The 17328-nt window shown below is 42.5% G+C and overlaps 1 protein-coding gene across 1 annotated transcript in view; it reads right to left on the reverse strand.

The window, feature by feature from the left end:
• SPTY2D1 (SPT2 chromatin protein domain containing 1) overlaps nt 1–17272 on the reverse strand; it is a 43995-nt gene extending 26723 nt beyond the window's left edge. Inside the window, exon 1 of the mRNA XM_059137851.1 lies at nt 16975–17272. The gene's annotated coding sequence lies outside the window, so the exon portion shown is untranslated. The remainder of the gene's footprint in view (nt 1–16974) is intronic.
• Nucleotides 17273–17328: the final 56 nt, after the last annotated feature.

The raw sequence follows: 17328 nt of genomic DNA on the forward strand, positions 1-17328 counted from the left end.
GAGGGAAGGAGGAAGAGGAGCTAGTAAAAGACCAAGCAGAAAGGCAGGTAGAGAACCAAAGGAGGAGAATGCAATGTTCTAGGAAGCAACAGAGAAGACTTCCATTGAGAAAGGGACAAGCTAATAGGTCTACGCTTCATATGTCAAATTCCGTGAGAAGGTTCAGTAGGAACAGGACTGTGAAGGTAATGAGGTGGTACTTTTTTTACCCATCAGATTAACAAACTTCAAAAAGTTTGAAAATAAGCAGTGTTGGTGAGGATCAGGAGAAATAAGACACTCCAGTGGGAATATAGATTACCTTAACCTCGTGAAGGCAATTTGACAAACTAAAGAATTAATTTAATACACTTAAGACCCATGCTATTTGTTTTTTATTGCACACCAGGTGCTCTTCTAAGCAGTTTTTGTATATTATCCAGTTTTCATATATTATCCAGTTTTCACAGCAACCCTAAGACAAAGGTACTGTGACAGATAGGGAAACTGTAGCACAGAGTGGCTAAGTGCACCTAAGTAGGAAGTCCAGAACTGGCACTTGGCTCTGGGCTCCATTCTATTGCGATATACTGAATCGCTTCTCGGCCTTTTGGCTAAGATCAAGTATATTAGGATATACTGACCTTCTCAGTCAAAAGTCTAAAATACAACTACTCTAAGAAAGTCCCTTTCTAGGAATATGTTCTACCAGAATATTCACACATGGGGGCAAAGACAGTTGAATAGAGTTATTCACTGCAGCATGGTTTGAAAAACAACCTGAAGGTCCGACAGTAGGAGCCTAATTAAATATCGGTACAACCTTAGCCTGGAAAACTATGCAGCTCTTAGAAAGAATGAGGCTGATCTATATGTCTGTATATTTCTGAGGGATACAGTTATCGATCAATATTTATCAATCTCTGAGATACATAGGTGAAAAAAGCAAGATGTAGAACAACGTGTGCTGCTAAGGGGATTAGTAACAAATATAGAGGTACACATACATACATCTATGCTTGCATCTATGCTGATCTTCGAACAGATGCGTGCCGAGTGGATCTAGAAAACAGCCATCTCTGGAAGAGAGAGCTCAGTCGCATGTGGGAGGGAGGGAGGCTTACCTTCACCTTCTTCCCTTTGGTGCTGTTTGAGTGTTTTCTCTTGTGCCTGCCCTGCCTTTTCAAAACAAACCAAGTTTTTTTTAGGTTCTATTTATTTTACTTATTTATTTATTCATTTTGTTTTTTAGGTTTTAAAAAAGGGATCACAGCAGCCAGTGACTATAAAGCACTCCCCACTTTATTATGTGCCCCCACATGCATGTTGTTTTTTCATTTAAATTCAGTTAGCCAACATCTAGTACACCATTAGTTTCAGATGTAGTGTTTAACAAATTATCAGTTATGTACAACCCCCAGTGCTCATCACCTCACGTGCTCTCCTTCATGCCCATCACCCAGTTTTACCGCAGGGGCACCCGCACCACAGTGCTTATACCAGCGGTGTCCACGGTAGCCACACTCTGGAGAGAGCCGAGCTGTCCATTGACAGCTGAATGGATAAACAAGACCAGATATAGATATACAATGAAATATTACTCAGCCATCATAAAGGATGAATGCTTACCATTTGCACTGACGTGACTGGAACTGGAGGGGATTATGCTGAAGGAAATAAGTCAGTCAGAGAAAGACGATTATCATATGGTTTCACTCATATGTGTAATATAAGAAAGCACATGCATGTTTTTGTTTGTTTTTTTAATCCTCAGTCTTTGAGGAAAGACTTATTTATTCCTTTCTGGAGAGTTCTTTTACAGACATGAAATACCCTTTCAGAGATGCCCTTCTGGAACAGAGTCTGGACCAGCAGGGCTACTGCAGTGGCACTTTTGTGATTCTTAGCTAGAGCCAGAGGCCTGGGCAGGGCAGGCCTGTGGGGTTAGCGGTCTCAGCACGTGGGCTCCCCCAGTAATGAAGTCACCCTAACCTGACAGCCAGGCTTTTTTTTCCCTCTTTTTTTAAGATTTGAGAGTGTGGATGGGGGGGAGGGATAGAAGGAGAAGCAGACTTCCTGCCGACCATGGGACTGACATGGGACTCGATCCTAGGATCCTGAGATCATGACCTGAGCTGAAGGCAGATGCTTAACGACTGAGCCACCCAGGCAACCCAGCCAGGCTTTTATAAACAGTTGCAGCAATGTGACCAGGGGAGAACAGAGCAACTAGGGGTTAATGGGCAGGAGGAAGGATGGGTGGCCATGGTCTTTAAAGGCATTTGGTAAAGAAAAGGAGAGAAACAGGTAGTCATGAGGGTGGAGGGCAGGGGCTCTTAGGAGAAAGGCAAACTCAGAGAGATTGTGTGACCAGTTAATGATGGAATGAGCTGGGTCTTTGCCAATCTCAAGTCAAGGCTTTTATCTTAGCTCTGCCATGGGAAAACCATGCCTCCTTAGGCAAATTATTTTTTTTTTCATTTTTTAAATGTAGGTATTGCATAGTATTTGAATACAAGTCTTGACGTTAAAAAAATTCATGTAATAAGAATAACATAAAAGCCCCCATCAGCCCTACTCAGTTTCATTTCTCTTACGAAAGGTAAGTACTGTACCAGATTGCTGTGGGCTCTTCAGATGCTTTTCTCTCCCACGATTATGCCTAAGGTACAATATATATGTAATACACATACATAGGGTATAACATATGTAATATCTACATAGCAGTGCAAATCTATGATACTACGTTTGGAAGCACAATTTGGCTTATGGAACTGAGATCATTCTATGTATGTGTATTTATGTACATATGTATGTGCAATTTTTTTAAGTTTAAATTATGTCTTGGAGCTATTTTCAGATAAGTACATATAGATGTACTGTTTTTTATAGCTGCTGCGTCATATTCCATAGCACACAGCACAGCTTATTTAAACACACTACTGTTAGTGAATTGTAAAGCTTATACATTTTTACCAACATGAACAATACTGCAATAAATATCCTTGTACATGCTTTCATGTGCAAATATTCCTCGTGTTTTTCTATGTGTTAGATATTTAGGTACCTAGAAATTGGGTTGCTGGGATAAAGGGTATGTATGCACAATTAAAATTTTGATGGCTACTACCTAACTGTCCTCCAAAATGTGCATACTCACTTAGATTTCCATCAACAGTATATTGGAGCACCCTTTTCTCTGTATAGCAGCTCTGGACACTACCAAACTTAAGTTTTTGCCAATTTGATGAGTGAAAAATAACTCGTTTTATTTTTCCTATCCTCAGTCACTAGCCAGGATCTTTTCATATGCTAATTGATAATTTGTTGTTCTTTTTCTTCTTCTGGAAATTGTTCACATCTGCAATGGATATTTCAATTATTTCACGGGCATCTGTCCCTTTCCCTCTGCCATTGTATAGCAGGAATTCCATCTGGGTAGGATAGACCCTGTTCCCAGCTCTAGAGAGTGCCATAATCTAACCAGTATAATCTCACCCCCATTTTCCATGTGATTAAGGTAAAAGCTCTGTGGATCTAGGCCTAAATCAATCAAGTGGGAACATATATCCCTCAAGTAGAATAGACACAATGCCTAGGGCTCAGTCTTTTTAAGACAAGAAAGTTCCTTAATTTTTGAATCAAAAGAAAAAAAAAGAACTTTTAGGTTAAAGAGGATGCTTTCTTATATGTTATGAATTCAATTGTGTTGCCTCCTCTCCCCCAAATTCATATGCTGAAATCCTGATCCCCAGTGCAATAGAGGGTGACAGTATTTGAAGATAGGACTTTTAGGGAGGTAAGTAAGATTAAATGGGGTCATAAGACTGAGACCCCGATCCCACAGGTATCCCAAGGGATACCCAAAAGTTCTCTCTCCCCACGTCCACACAGAAGAACGGCCATGTGAGGACCCAGCAAGGAGGTGGCTACGTGAAAGCCAGGAAGAGAGGTCTTACCAGATGCTTATTCTAACAGCACCTCCATCCATACACCCCTTTTCCTTTGCTTCCCTTTGCTATGCAGAAGCTTTTCATTTTGACGTAGCCCAACTTTTTACTTTCGCTTTTGTTGCCTTTTGGTGTCAAATACAAAAAATCATTGCCAAGACCAATACCAAGGAACTTACCCCTGATTTTTCTTCTAGGAGTTTTACAGCTTCAGGTTTTATGTTCCAAGTCTGCAATGCATTTTGAGTTAATTATGGTGTGTGGTGCAAGCTAGCAGTCTGGTTTCAGTCTTTTACATGTGGTGGTCCAGTCTTCACAGCACTGTTTATTGAAGAGACTGTCCTTTCTGCGTTTGTATATTGTTAGTTCCTTTGCTGAAAACTGATTGAGCATATATATATATATATATATATATATATATATATATGAGCATATATATATATATATATATATATATATATATATGGGTTTATTTCTGGTCTGTAGTCTGTTCCATTGCTCTATTGAGTCTGCTTTGAGGCCCTTACCATACTATTTTGATTACTACAGCTTTGTAATATCGTTTGAAATCAGCAAAGAGTGGGGGAGGTGAGGAGGTCTTACCAGACACTAACTCTGACAGCACTTCTTGATCTCAAGAACTGTCAGAAAATAAATATCTGTTAAGCCACCCAGTTTGCAGTATTTTGTTATGGCAGCCTAAAATGACTAATACAATACATAGTAGTCATTATTCATTTTTACCACTAGTACAGTCTTATAACATAATAAAAAATAATTTTAAGAAAATTTTATGGAGGAAGGGGTTCATGAACGCAGAAGTGTTTAGGGCCCACAGAAGGCAGGCCCACAATTAGCCCTGCAGTCAGATCCTGGCATTCTCCTGGTGCAGGCCTTTCTAGTCATGGCAGGGAAAGAAGACAGCTCAGGGTGGTTAGGTGTGCTAATATAAGGCCTGGCCCGGCTGAAGCCACCTTGCTGTTACAAGGGAAGCTGACATTCAGGAGAGAGCAGGATAAAGGTCACTGAAAATGCAATCTGAGCTCTGGGCCCTCATGCCTAAAAAACTGAAGAAAAAAAATTTGGAGGGACACCTGGGTGGCTCAGTCCGTTAAGGGTCAACTCTTGGTTTCAGCTCAGTCATGATCTCATGGGTGGTGAGACTGAGCCCCGAATCAGGCTCTCCCCAACCCTCAGCTCAGAGGGGGAGTCGGCTTGGGATTCTCTCCCTCTGCCCCTCCTCTCCTATCTCTCTCTCTCTCAAATAAATAAATAAATAAATAAAATGTTAAATAAAAGATTTTATTTATTTATTTGAGAGAAAAGCAGAGTGAGAGAAAAAGAAATTGAGCACAAGCTGGAGGGCAGGGAAAGGGGGGAGGGTGAAGCCGACTCTTCACTGAGCAGGGAGCCTGATGCGGGTTGGATCCCAGGAGTCTGGGACCATGACCTGAGCCAAAGGTAAAGGTTTAACTGACTGAGCCATCCAGATGCCCCAACACTTATTTTTTTAAAAGATTTTATTTAATTATTTGAGAGAGAGAGAGAGCGGGCACGAGCCAGGGGAAGGGGCAGAGGGAGAAACAGGCTCCCAGCTGAGCAGCCCCATGCGATGTAAAGCTCGATCCCAGACCCCTGGGATCATGACCTGAGCTGAAGACAGATGTTGAACCGACTGAGCCACCCAGGCACCCCTATACAACTTATTTGTAATAAAAGTAGCCCTTTATCCCGCCCCTTTCCGTACGTTGTGGTGGCAATCCCCCCTCGATTCTTCTGGATGCCTCCATGTGTGTCTTTTTTTTTTTTTTTTTTTAAAGATTTTATTTGTTTATTTGACAGAGATTACAAGTAGGCAGAGAGGCAGGCCGGAAGCCCCGACTCAATCCTAGGATCCTGAGATCATGACCTGAGCTGAAGGCAGAGGCTTAACCCACTGAGCCACCCAGGCGCCCCCATATGTATCTTAATATCTTTATAACTGCTCTAGATTTCATGTGTCTTACTATCTTTATAATTGCTATGGATTTTTTTTTATTCTAATAACAAATGACAAATGTAAACTGACAAATGCAAAGCACCTAATAAATGGTAGCTTTGATGTTAGAAATCATCAAAGCAACCCAGTGAGGAGAATATTCTTACTGTTCTTATTCTCCCAGTGAAGAAACAGGAGCAGCAGAGAGGCTGCTCCCTTCACGAGATTTCACACCTTGTTAGTGGCTGGAGCCAGGATGCAAATCCGGGGCCACGATCTTAACCACAATGATTTATGTAATACCTGCAATCATAATTTTGAAAACTGCTGGTCGGAATGTAGCACAGTAGGACTTGCTGAGGATAAACAGGTTAGGGTGTGGTGACCACGGGCACCCAGATTCAGCCGAAGGCCTTGGAAAAGGGTTGCCTGATAAATTTCCCAACACCTAGTTAAATTTGGGTTTCAGAGAAATCACGCATAATTTTTTTTGTATTAACATATAATGTATTATTAGCCCCAGGGGTTATGTGAATCGTGAATCTGTGAATGTGATCTGTGAATCGCCAGGTTTACACACTTCACAGCACTCACCATAGCACATACCTTCTATCACGCATAATTTTTAGTGTAAGTATGTACCAACCAAAAAGTTATGTGTCATATGTATGAAATTCATATTTAGCTAGAGGTCCTGCGTTTTTTATTTGCTAAACGAGAATCCCAGAAACTAAGGGCGTGATTCCAGCAGCGTTTAGGCCCCGAGAAGGAGCAGGCAATTAGAGCATCTGTGAGGGCCTGTGGTAAAGCCAACCTCTACCACTAGGCGGCAGTAGAGGACAGGGTGGGGCAGGAGCAGGGGCTGGTGGTGGGTGGAGCGCAGGCCTAAAAGGGCCTTGGGAACGCTGTGCAGCTCCAATCAAACCACAAAAGAATAGCTCACAGGAAAAGAACAGCTCATGCATGGCTGATAAACGTGAAAAGAGGCTCAATCCCATTCATAATTAAATGAATAAACCTAAAATAAAATGAGATCTTTTCCACCTCTCCAGTTGGCAAAAATAAAAATGTCACTAAAAGGGTTAATAACACTCAGTGTCGTGAAAGTGTGAGGAACCCGGTGCCGTCATCGCGGGATTAATATCAAAACTAAAAATGCATGCTGCTGTGAGCCAATGACTGAACTTTTAGGGATTTATTAAGCAGATGTGCTCATGTGAAGATACTCATTGTCGTACTAACCAAAACCAAAACAAATGGCCCAAATCCTCACCCAAAGGGAACTAACAAGCAGTAACAGGTCCAGGTAACGGAATACTGGGCAGCTGTTTAAAGAATGCCGTAGATTTGCTTGTGTATAAATTTGCTGGTGAATGGCGTATCCGTGTTGATGAGGAAAGGGTTCTGGGATATTCTGCCGGGTGAGTAAAGCAAGATGCAGACCACTGTATGTAGTTTTTTCCAATCTGTTTGTAATGGAGAGAGGAGGGGTGAGACCTACTTATAAATTCATTGCACATGTTTGAGACACTATCCAAAAAACCATCCACAATGGTTCTCCTTGAGGAGGGCGGGTGGGGGTCCCGGATGGGAAGGAAAGTTACTGTGCACTGTGCAGGTTTTACTTTTCATCATCATCATTAATTTTTTTTTAAGATTTTATTTATTTATTTGACAGAGAGATCACAAGTAGGCAGAGAGGCAGGCAGAGAGAGAGAGGAGGAGGCAGGCTCCCTGCTGAGCAGAGAGCCCGATGCGGGGCTCGATCCCAGGACCCTGAGATTATGACCTGAGCTGAAGGCAGAGGCTTTAACCAACTGAGCCACCCAGGCACCCCATATCATCATCATTATTAACCACAAGTAGGTACTACCTAGAAATTTAAAATAAAGAAGAACTTTGAAAAAACAGAGACTGACAAAGTTAGACTAAGAAGTAGAAGGAAAAGGGTCCAAAACGTAAGATGGGGAAGAAATGGGTCTAGCCCCTAAGGCTGGAGTGAATCAAATGATCAAAGCAGTAGTAAGCTGCCTGGAAAAAGCCTTTGGTTTTCAGAAGGCCTGGCCTGGCCTCCTTTCGTGTGAGCTGGGGGAAATGCTCAGGACTCGGGAAGCTGCTGTGGGTGGATCCCACCCACTGACTCCTTCTTGGGCAGCTGGAGGCTAAAAGCACATCCATATGAACTGAAGGTAAGCAAGGCCAGCACGGAGCGGGGCCTGAAACCTGTCTTCACTTGGGTACTTTACTTCAATTAACACAGTCTTGCGCATCATTTTTTAAATTTCACAAAGAGCTTGTGGTCAGCTTAGCCACTTAGGCTAGAAGGTTAACAGTAGCCAGGAAAGAAAGGCAGAGGAGCCCGAAGTAAGGGCTGTGCTAAGGGAGGGAAACAAAGAGAAGTTTAGAATTTAGAAGCTAGAAGTTTAGAAGTTCAGAAGCTAGAATTTAGAATAAGAACAGTGGTTCACAAAGTGTGTACTCCAGGCAGGGCCCCAGAACATTGAAAAACATGGACTCCACCTCCTTCCACATTCGTGATTAAGAAGTAAAAAGATATGGAAATCCAGCAAAGTTCTGAGTATTTCTACTCTGATGACTTTGATCTTTTAAAATACCAAACATAAAATTCTTTTCTGATATTTCTGCCTCCCTTATTTGTTGACACTCTGAACCTGTGCTTAAGTCTCTCTACGGGAGAATTCATGACTGTCCCCAGTCTACCAGTATCAAAATTACCTGGCTTTTCTTTCTTTCTTTTTTTTTTTAAGATTTTATTTGTTTATTTAACAGAGAGAGACAGCAAGAGAGGGAACACAAACAGGGGGAGAGGGAGGGGCAGATGCAGACTCTCCACCAAGCAGGGAGCCCGGTGCGGGGCTCAATCCCAGCACCCCAGGATCATGACCTGAGCCGAAGGCAGACGCTTAATGACTGAGCCACTCAGGCTCAGGCCCCAATTACCTAGCTTTTTGGTGGCTACCAAATGGGAAACTCTAGAAGTGGGTCCAGGAAACGGAATTTTAGCCAGAAGAAGAAATAATAGTAATAATAAATTTAAGTAGCCAGTGTCCACTTTGGCTCCCACGACTTTTGCCTCCTGATATTCACACCCTGTACAGTTTCCTCCTACATTGCCTGGGGGCAGCATATGGCGGATGTGAAGCAGCTGTGTCACTTCAGAGATTAGGTTATAAATGATTTAGGCTTCCATCTGTACTGTCCGCTTTTCCTCTCTTTCTTGGATCTGTCGCTCTGGGGAAGCAAACTTCTATGTTGTGAGCAGCCCTATGGAGAGGCCCACATGGCCAGGCTTGGAAGCCTCTGTCCAGCTAAGAACAGAAGATTGCCAGAAACTGGGTGAAAGGTTGGAAGCAGATTCTCCTACTCCAATTGAGTCTTGTGATGACTGCTGTCCTAGGTGACCAGTTGACATGTTGTCTAGGACCTCAGGAGATAGCCTGACCTAGACTTATCTCTGCAAAAGCCACTTCTGGATTCCTGATCTCTAGAAACTGTGAGATAATGAATGTCTATTTTTTTAAGCTGCTAAGTTTAGGAATAACTAAGCAGAAACCGATAACTAATAGAAGTACCATTTGTTGAAAGCTTACTGTGTATCATGTTCCCTTCTGAGTGTTCAACAGGAACCCTGTAGATTTGTTATTCCACAAGAATTTCTCAGTATATTTGTGAGATGGGAATTATCCACCCCATTTGTAAGGGAAGAAACTAAAGTTCAATACAAGTGTTAGAAACCATTATTGTGCATATAAAGCTTAAAAGAGATTATCCAAAATGTTGAGTGAAAATATTACCAACCAGTTACTTTAACCATAAAATATTTTTTTATTAGACCCATGCTTTGGTGTAATTATCAGAAAATATAATTTTATATTTCTTCCAAAAAATGCACTCCCAAGTGTATTCAGAGGAGCTGAATTAGGTGACCATTAAGCATAATGTTTTCCAACTAAATTTTGGAGAATTTCTGCCAAATCCAGCATTTTAAAATTTAGGCACAATTAACACAAAGGCAGCCTTTCTGATAATTGATTGATTTTAAAGTAGATTCCCCCCACCACCTTTTTTTGGTCAGTTTACTTATTTGTGTCAATAAAAATCAAGCCATCAGCACAAATGACAAAAGGGAAAGATAAGGGTTAAGAGAATTTAAATGACTTACAAGCATTCTCAAAGTGGTTAGTTGGCTTGCTAAGCCCGGACTGGAGCCTTGGCCTCTAGACACCTAGACTGGGGCCATTCCTATAGCGTGGCGTTTTCTCTCTCTACTGTACGGTTCCCATACAGTCCAGTCATACCTGCAAGGTGCAGCTGGCTTGCAGGTTCTGAACGCACCTTGGATGTCAGGGTAGAGTGTATCAGCTGTGCCCTGTGACTTTGGGAGTCACGCAGGGAGGAGAGAGCGGAAGCTCTGGCTTAAGGAGCTGAATGTTATCAAATCCCCTTCCCCCAGCTTCCTCCTCCAACTGTGCTCATTTCTGCTGTTCCGGGAAGCAGTGGGAGAGCAAGTATGGATTTTTAGAACCATCTAGACCTGATATCAAATGCTGGCTCTGCCAGTTACTTGCTGTGTGGTCTTAGCCTAACAACTTGGCCTCTCTGTACTCGAGCTCCTTATTTTCATTCATTCATTCATTCATTCATTTGTTCGTTTGTTCACATGTTTATTTAAAAATATTTATTGAGAGCTTACTAGGCATAGAATTACCTGGTGAACAAAACAAAGTCCCTTATCTCCAAGAGCTTTCATTCTAGCAGATGTGGAGGGTTGTTGGGGAGACAGACAATAAACAGGAAAACTAATACATAATGATACATGGGGATGGCAGTAGGTGTTGTGAAGACAATGAAACAGGATAAAGTGATAGAGTGAAGAGAGGTGCCACTTCTCCGTAAAAGGAAATGGTAATTCCTACTTCACAGGGTTGATCTAAAGATTTCATAAAATGTGACGTATGGCTAGACATTGTTCCAAGTAGTACAGATACCTGAACTCATGTAAATCACCTCATTTTACAGATCAGCTGAGGCACATGTAGGTTGTACTACTTGCCTAAGGTCAGGTAGTTAGCAGAGGGTAGAATTGGAACATGAACTCGAACATTCTGACCTCAGAGACTATGTTTTTAAGTGATTTGCTTAATGTTAGTGGCTCTCTCAGCCTTTCATAAATTGATTTATGGAAGGTGGAAGAACCCAGAGTGGGGCACATTCAATTTTGTTGGAGGTGGAGGTACGCAGATAGAGGCCAGGTGGGACTAGGGCAGCTTGTGAAGTGAAAGCGAAGGCATCTGGAAGGTGATGTAGCCATGTAACCTGGTGAAGCAACTATGTGATAAGGAAGGTGGCAGTTGAGGCTAATGGGAATAATGAAATACTGGGAGGAAGAGGGAGGGTGTCTTCATTCAGCTTAGGTTGCTATAACAAAATACCAGAGGCTGGGTCACTTTAACAATAGACATGTCTTTCCTCACAGTTCTGAAGGCTAGAAAGTCTGAGATCGGCGTGCCAGCATGGTCGGGTTCTGGTAGGTACCCTCCTCCTGGCTTGCAGACTTGTCTTCTAGGTGCGTCCTCAATGTGGCAGAGAGAGAGTGAGCAAACTCTCCGGTGTCTTGTCTTATGAGGGCACTAATCCCATTCTGAGAGCCTTACCCTTGTGACCTCACTCACCCTAATTACCTCCCAAAGGCCCCGTAACCAAAGACCATCACACTGGGGGTTAGGGCTTCACTCTATGAGTTTGGAGAGGGACATGATTCGGCCTATGGCAGAGGGTATGGTTGGGACCTATGGCACCTACTGTCGGAATCCAAATCCACAAAGATTTCATGGGCAGGAATCTAACAGAGATCAAACGTAATGGGAAAAATTGCCAATCCCTGAATTTGATCCAAAAAATGGCAATGTCAGGGGATAGAAGAAAATATTTTGGATTTCGTTAACTATAAGCTCAGCCCAAGTGGTTGGGAAAATGAGGTCACCAAAAGAACTGACACTACTCCTCTGGTCAGATGCAGTCATTCTTGGGACAGCATTATACTTGGGCACCCCTATAACACAGTCCTAAAGCGTCTTTTTGTATGAGGTCTCCCTGCCCTGCTCATCTCAAAACACATCCCATCTGCAACCCTCTTCCTCAGCTAGCTTCCTTTTTTTTTTTTTTTTTTTTTAAGATTTATTCATTTATTTTAGAGAGAAAGAGTCAGGGGGAGGAGCAGAGGGAGAGAAAATCCCAAGGAGACGCCACACTGGGCATGGAGACCGACTTGGGGGTCAAAGCAGGGCTCGATCTCATGACCCTGAGATCACGACCTGAGCCAAAACCAAAAGTTGGGTCCTCAACTGACTGAGCCACTCAGGCAACCCCCCCCCCGGTATTTTCTTTTCTTTCTTTCTTTCTTTCTTTTTTTTTTTTTTAAAGATTTTATTTATTTATTTGACAGAGAGAGATGACAAGCAGGCAGAGAGGCAGCCACAGAGAGAGGAGGAAGCAGGCTCCCCGCCAAGCAGAGAGCCGGATGCGGGGCTCGATCCCAGCATGAGATCATGATCTGAGCCGAAGGCAGTGGCTTAACCCACTGAGCCACCCAGGCGCCCCAGCCCCCCCAGTATTTTCAAACAGCTTGTTATTTTGTGGACTTTCTGAAGTATCGATGTATTAATTTTTAACGGACCATATATTACATAATGTGCCACAGTACACGAGGCCTTTGTATAGTTAATAGACAGCAGGAATTAAAATTTAAGGAAAATACACAGAATAGCAATTGAAGATTGAGAAAACTAAAATTGAGAGCCAGCCTAGGTTTATTTTATTTTAGTGGTACTGTCAGGCCAGCTCACAGACATTGGGGAAACCACTGAGGTCTTGGAGGAACACTGTTTGAGAACCACTACTTTACTATACAAGCATTTCCATTCTTTTCAACAACTCCCTCATTAACAGTGTTTTTTTTTTTTTTCTCTCTGGCCACAATATCCAGTCCTTCCACTGCTCCCTCTTCATCTTTTCTAGTTCTCCTCCCTCCAAGGGGTCCCTGCAGGGTGTATGGCCAGTAGACTCAGACATTCCCTCATTTATACAGCAAATCATCAGGAGAACGTACTATGTGCTGGACTCTGCTTTAAACATTGGTTATGAAATGATGACCAGAAACAGGCATGGGCTCACCTCTTATGGGGCTTCTAATCCAATCGGGGGAAGATAATCAAATCCACTGAGTTACACACACGATTATAAATTGAGATGTTGGCTAGCAAAGAGCAAATTGATACAGGCACCAAAAGGGCAAATATCAAAGGCAGCGGTTTGGTGCTTCCAACAAACAAGTTGAGTCACCTTTATTAATAAAGTTACGTAATCAACCCCAGGAAGTCATAGGGAGACAGTTTTCACAAGTATGTGGGTGACTTCAATGTCTTATGATAAACCCAGTTTACAAGCTTAAGTAAACAACCCAATTTCACAACACAAACATTGTAACAAAAGTAGTTTCCTGTATGGTCTCAAGGTTATTTGTCAGCAACCCTTCAAGTATTAAAACCAACCTGTCTTGTTATAAGGAAGTCATTTGATAGTCAACAAACTTAAAATTTTATAATGACAGGATATAAATAGAGATTTAATGAAATTTTATGGTAACCTAGATGTATATTCTCTATTTATTACCCAAGATGCAAGGCCAGCTGATACTTCTTCTCCAAGCACTGCGTCAACAGTCTTATTCAAGATTCTTCAATAATTGGGGAACTAAGGCTTGTGACCTCTGGCTTCAGATATAACTTCTGGCCAAGTCCAGTTAAAGAATTTGAGGCATGGTTAATAATGACCTGTTTCTTTATAGGTGCAGTAGGTCAAGTCCCTTAGTCTCTCTGAGCCTCAAGTTCCCCATCTGCAAGATGAAACAATAATAGGGCCAATATCATAAAGGTATTGTGAGAATTAAAAAAAAAAAATACAGGTATAGCACCCAGCCTGGCATACAGCAAACACTGGAAAACATTTGTTGTTATTAATCCCAAAAGTGGAGCTTCCAGGACATTCATTGAAACAGAAATGTGATCTTTATGTCATGCTTCAGTAAAGAATTTACATGTTTATTTACCAGATGAATTAATGTTCTTTATAGCTCTCACAAAAGCAGAAATTCTTTTTGGCAATCTATCTGGAGAGCAATTTGTGAACCATAAATACAGTAATTCCCTTTGGTCTAATCATCCTACTTCCAAAAATGTTTCCTAAAAAAATAATCAAAAAGACGTAGGCAGAGATTATACAGAATATGTTCATTGCAGCATTATTGATAATAGCAAAACAATGTACATATTCAACAATTTGGGAAAATTAAATAAACTGTGGTGAATTTAGATTTTAAAACTTGAAACATGCGTGGAAAGCAACTGGAAGGAAATATACCAAAACGTTCAACTGTAATTCTCTCCAGACTGTGGCATGCTAGGCAATTCCTATAGTTTATACTTGTTCATATTTTCCAAATTTTTCATAATGAGTACATGTCACTTTCACAAGAAAACAGGTTCTTTTGAATAGCCTCATAGACAAAATCTTTCCCCTAAGCTCTGTAAAACACCACACTGGGATGGCAGAATCCTGAAGTAGGAAAGAACTGGAGAAAAATCATCTCTCTACCCTCTACTGTTCCCAGCTTCCTCTGGGACGACTGCAACAGCTTCCTAATTGTTCTCCTTGTCCCCAGTACTGACTGTGCCATCCCATTTCCCATACTGGTTGCTGTCAAATGAGACTTATATGGTGGAAATATGCTGGTTTGCTCCAGCTGCAAATCTTCCTGGTTCCCCATGGACTTCGTCACGAAGATTTTTTCTTAAATCTCTTCCATATATATATATATATATACACACACACACACACACAAATATACATATATGTGTGTGTGTATATATAAAATATTGTATATTTAATTTAAATTCAACTAACATATAATGCATTATTTGTTTCTGTGATTCATCAGTCTTATTTAACACCCAGTGCTCATAACAACACATACACTCCCCAATGCCCATCACGCCATTACTCCTGTCCTCCAGCAACCCTCAGTGTGTTTCCTTTGAGTAAGAGTCTCTTATGGTTTGTCTCCCTCTCTGGTTTCATCTTGTTTCATTTGGTCATCAGTCTGAAATTCCTTAGACCACCACAAGCCAGTGCCCAAAGCACATGTCCTACCACTCTCCCTGGTACCCTTTGCTGCAGCCATACCTATGCACACCCCCACTCACTATACCTATGCACACTCCCACCTTTATGTCTTTGGACATGTCCACACTGCTCTGCCTGGGAAACCTGGCTTGCTCTTCAAGCTGTCTGATGCCCCCCACCCCAGTCCTGGTTCCCCTTTGGCTACCCTTTCTTTGGTGTCCCTTTTCATCACAAGTCCCCATGGTTACTTATTGATTTGTATGCTTGTGTCCAACACAAACGTTGTCAAACTTCAGTATGCATACGAATCCTTTGAGGGGAGCTTGTTAAAACACAGATCTCAGAGCGACTGAGGCAGAATTCCTGGGTGAAGTTCCATTACCTGTGCGTTTAGCCAGCTTCCCAAGGGACTCTGAGGCACTCCCAGGTCTATGAAGGTTGAGAAGTCCCACCCATCTTCAGAAGAGACTGTGCCTAAGTGATTCCAGGCAGACAAATGCCCACTCAGAAGGTAAGCATTCTATACGGAGTACTGATTTCAGCATCAGCGTGTTACGTGCCTTCTGCACTTTTCTCATGAAACTCCCACCCAAAACTCTCTGAGGGAATTACTTGTTTCCGCAAAGGAAACTGACACTCAGAAAGATTCAGACGTGTGCCTGGGAGAAAGTGGTGGAGCTGGGACTCTAACCAGGAACTGCTGGCCTCTGTGAGAGCCAGTGCTCTCTGGGTGCCCCATTCTTTATAGGGCACCATGCCTGCTGCTGGCCTAGAAGAAGGGGGAAAAAAATCAAGGTCATACAACCCTTGACACTAGGTTGAAGTCTATTTACAGGATTGGCCTCAATTCTGAGATTGCTTTCCATTTTAGGGTTAAAATGTTTTTTCCTTTACTAAGTGAGAGAGATGGTAGTTGATTGTTTTTAGTCTTTACGTAGCAAAATAAAAAACTGGTCGGGCACCTGAGTGGCTCAGTTGGTTAAACGACTGCCTTCAGCTCAGGTCATGATCCCAGGGTGCGTGTGTAGAGTGGGGTGGGGGGGTCCCCGTTCAGTGGGGTGTCTACTTCTCCCCCTTCCATTACCTTTCCCCCTGCTTGTGTTCTCTCTCTTAAAAAAAAAATGCAACCCCTGTGCAGTCTTTTCTTAAATTAGACTTGTTCTGGAAATCTTAAAATGTGGTCCTGCTGATTTAAATGAGTGGGATCATCTAGGGTTTTTTTTTTCCCCTCAAAAACCATCCTCTTGCTCAAACCCCAGATAATTCTCCTTTCTTGTTTCTACTTCCTCATATTAATATCCCAACACTGAGGAAGAACAACTCAAAAGCACAACCCAAAGAGTTTAGGGTTGGATGGAACGGGAAGATGGAGTGGGACTGAGGTTTGCAAGACAGCTGAACTTGAGTAACCCCCACATGAGGGTTGACAAAACACTTGGACTTCACAGAGCTAGGGACTCTAGAAGCTTGGGCATTAGAGCTCATCTAATCCCACATACCCCATTGAAATCAGGGATCTCTCCTGAGGGATCTCTGGTATTGAGCCCTATTAGGAGACCCTTTGTTTTATATCTTTACAGTCAGAGAAATCTACATAGGTCCAATGGCCTCATGATGCCCTTGTCAAAAGACAAAGGAAAGGAAAGAGGAGCAGAAACCCAGGTGTATCTGGCTCCAAGCCCAGAAGTCAACCAAAGAGCCCAGAATGTCCTTAGTGACACTGACCCACATACTATCTCAAAAGAGCATTAAAATTTAGAACTGAGTGTCTGAAAAGAGGAGTCCTGCTAAAATCTCTGTCTTTTTCCTAAAGGCTCCAGGAGCAGACCCTGTATCATAGGCTACATCAGGTGCTCCAGAACTCACCTGCGAGGCGCACGTGGGCTCCAGCATGACAGAAGCATTCTGGAATGGATGTCTTCAGAGGATGAGTGATACTCATGGATTTCAGAACCTAGGCTGACTCCTGTAAGCAGAGAGGCACCTGTAGGAATGTCCTGTCCTGGGATGGGGGTGTTGAACCTCACAACAGACCATGAGCTGATGGAGCACACAGTCGGGAATGGAGAAGGGTCATTGTCCTCTGTCTTCAAAGCTTCTGACCCTACCACAATGGGGAAGCAGAACCACCATCTGTCATCTGTTCTAGGGAGGAGGCAACCAAACACGGAGACCACAGATCATCTGTGGAAGCGTATACTTCTCTGGGTGAGTGTGCTT

The sequence above is a fragment of the Mustela lutreola genome, chromosome 1 (assembly GCF_030435805.1).
Source record: "Mustela lutreola isolate mMusLut2 chromosome 1, mMusLut2.pri, whole genome shotgun sequence".
In the NCBI taxonomy this organism is placed as follows: Eukaryota; Metazoa; Chordata; class Mammalia; order Carnivora; family Mustelidae; genus Mustela; species Mustela lutreola.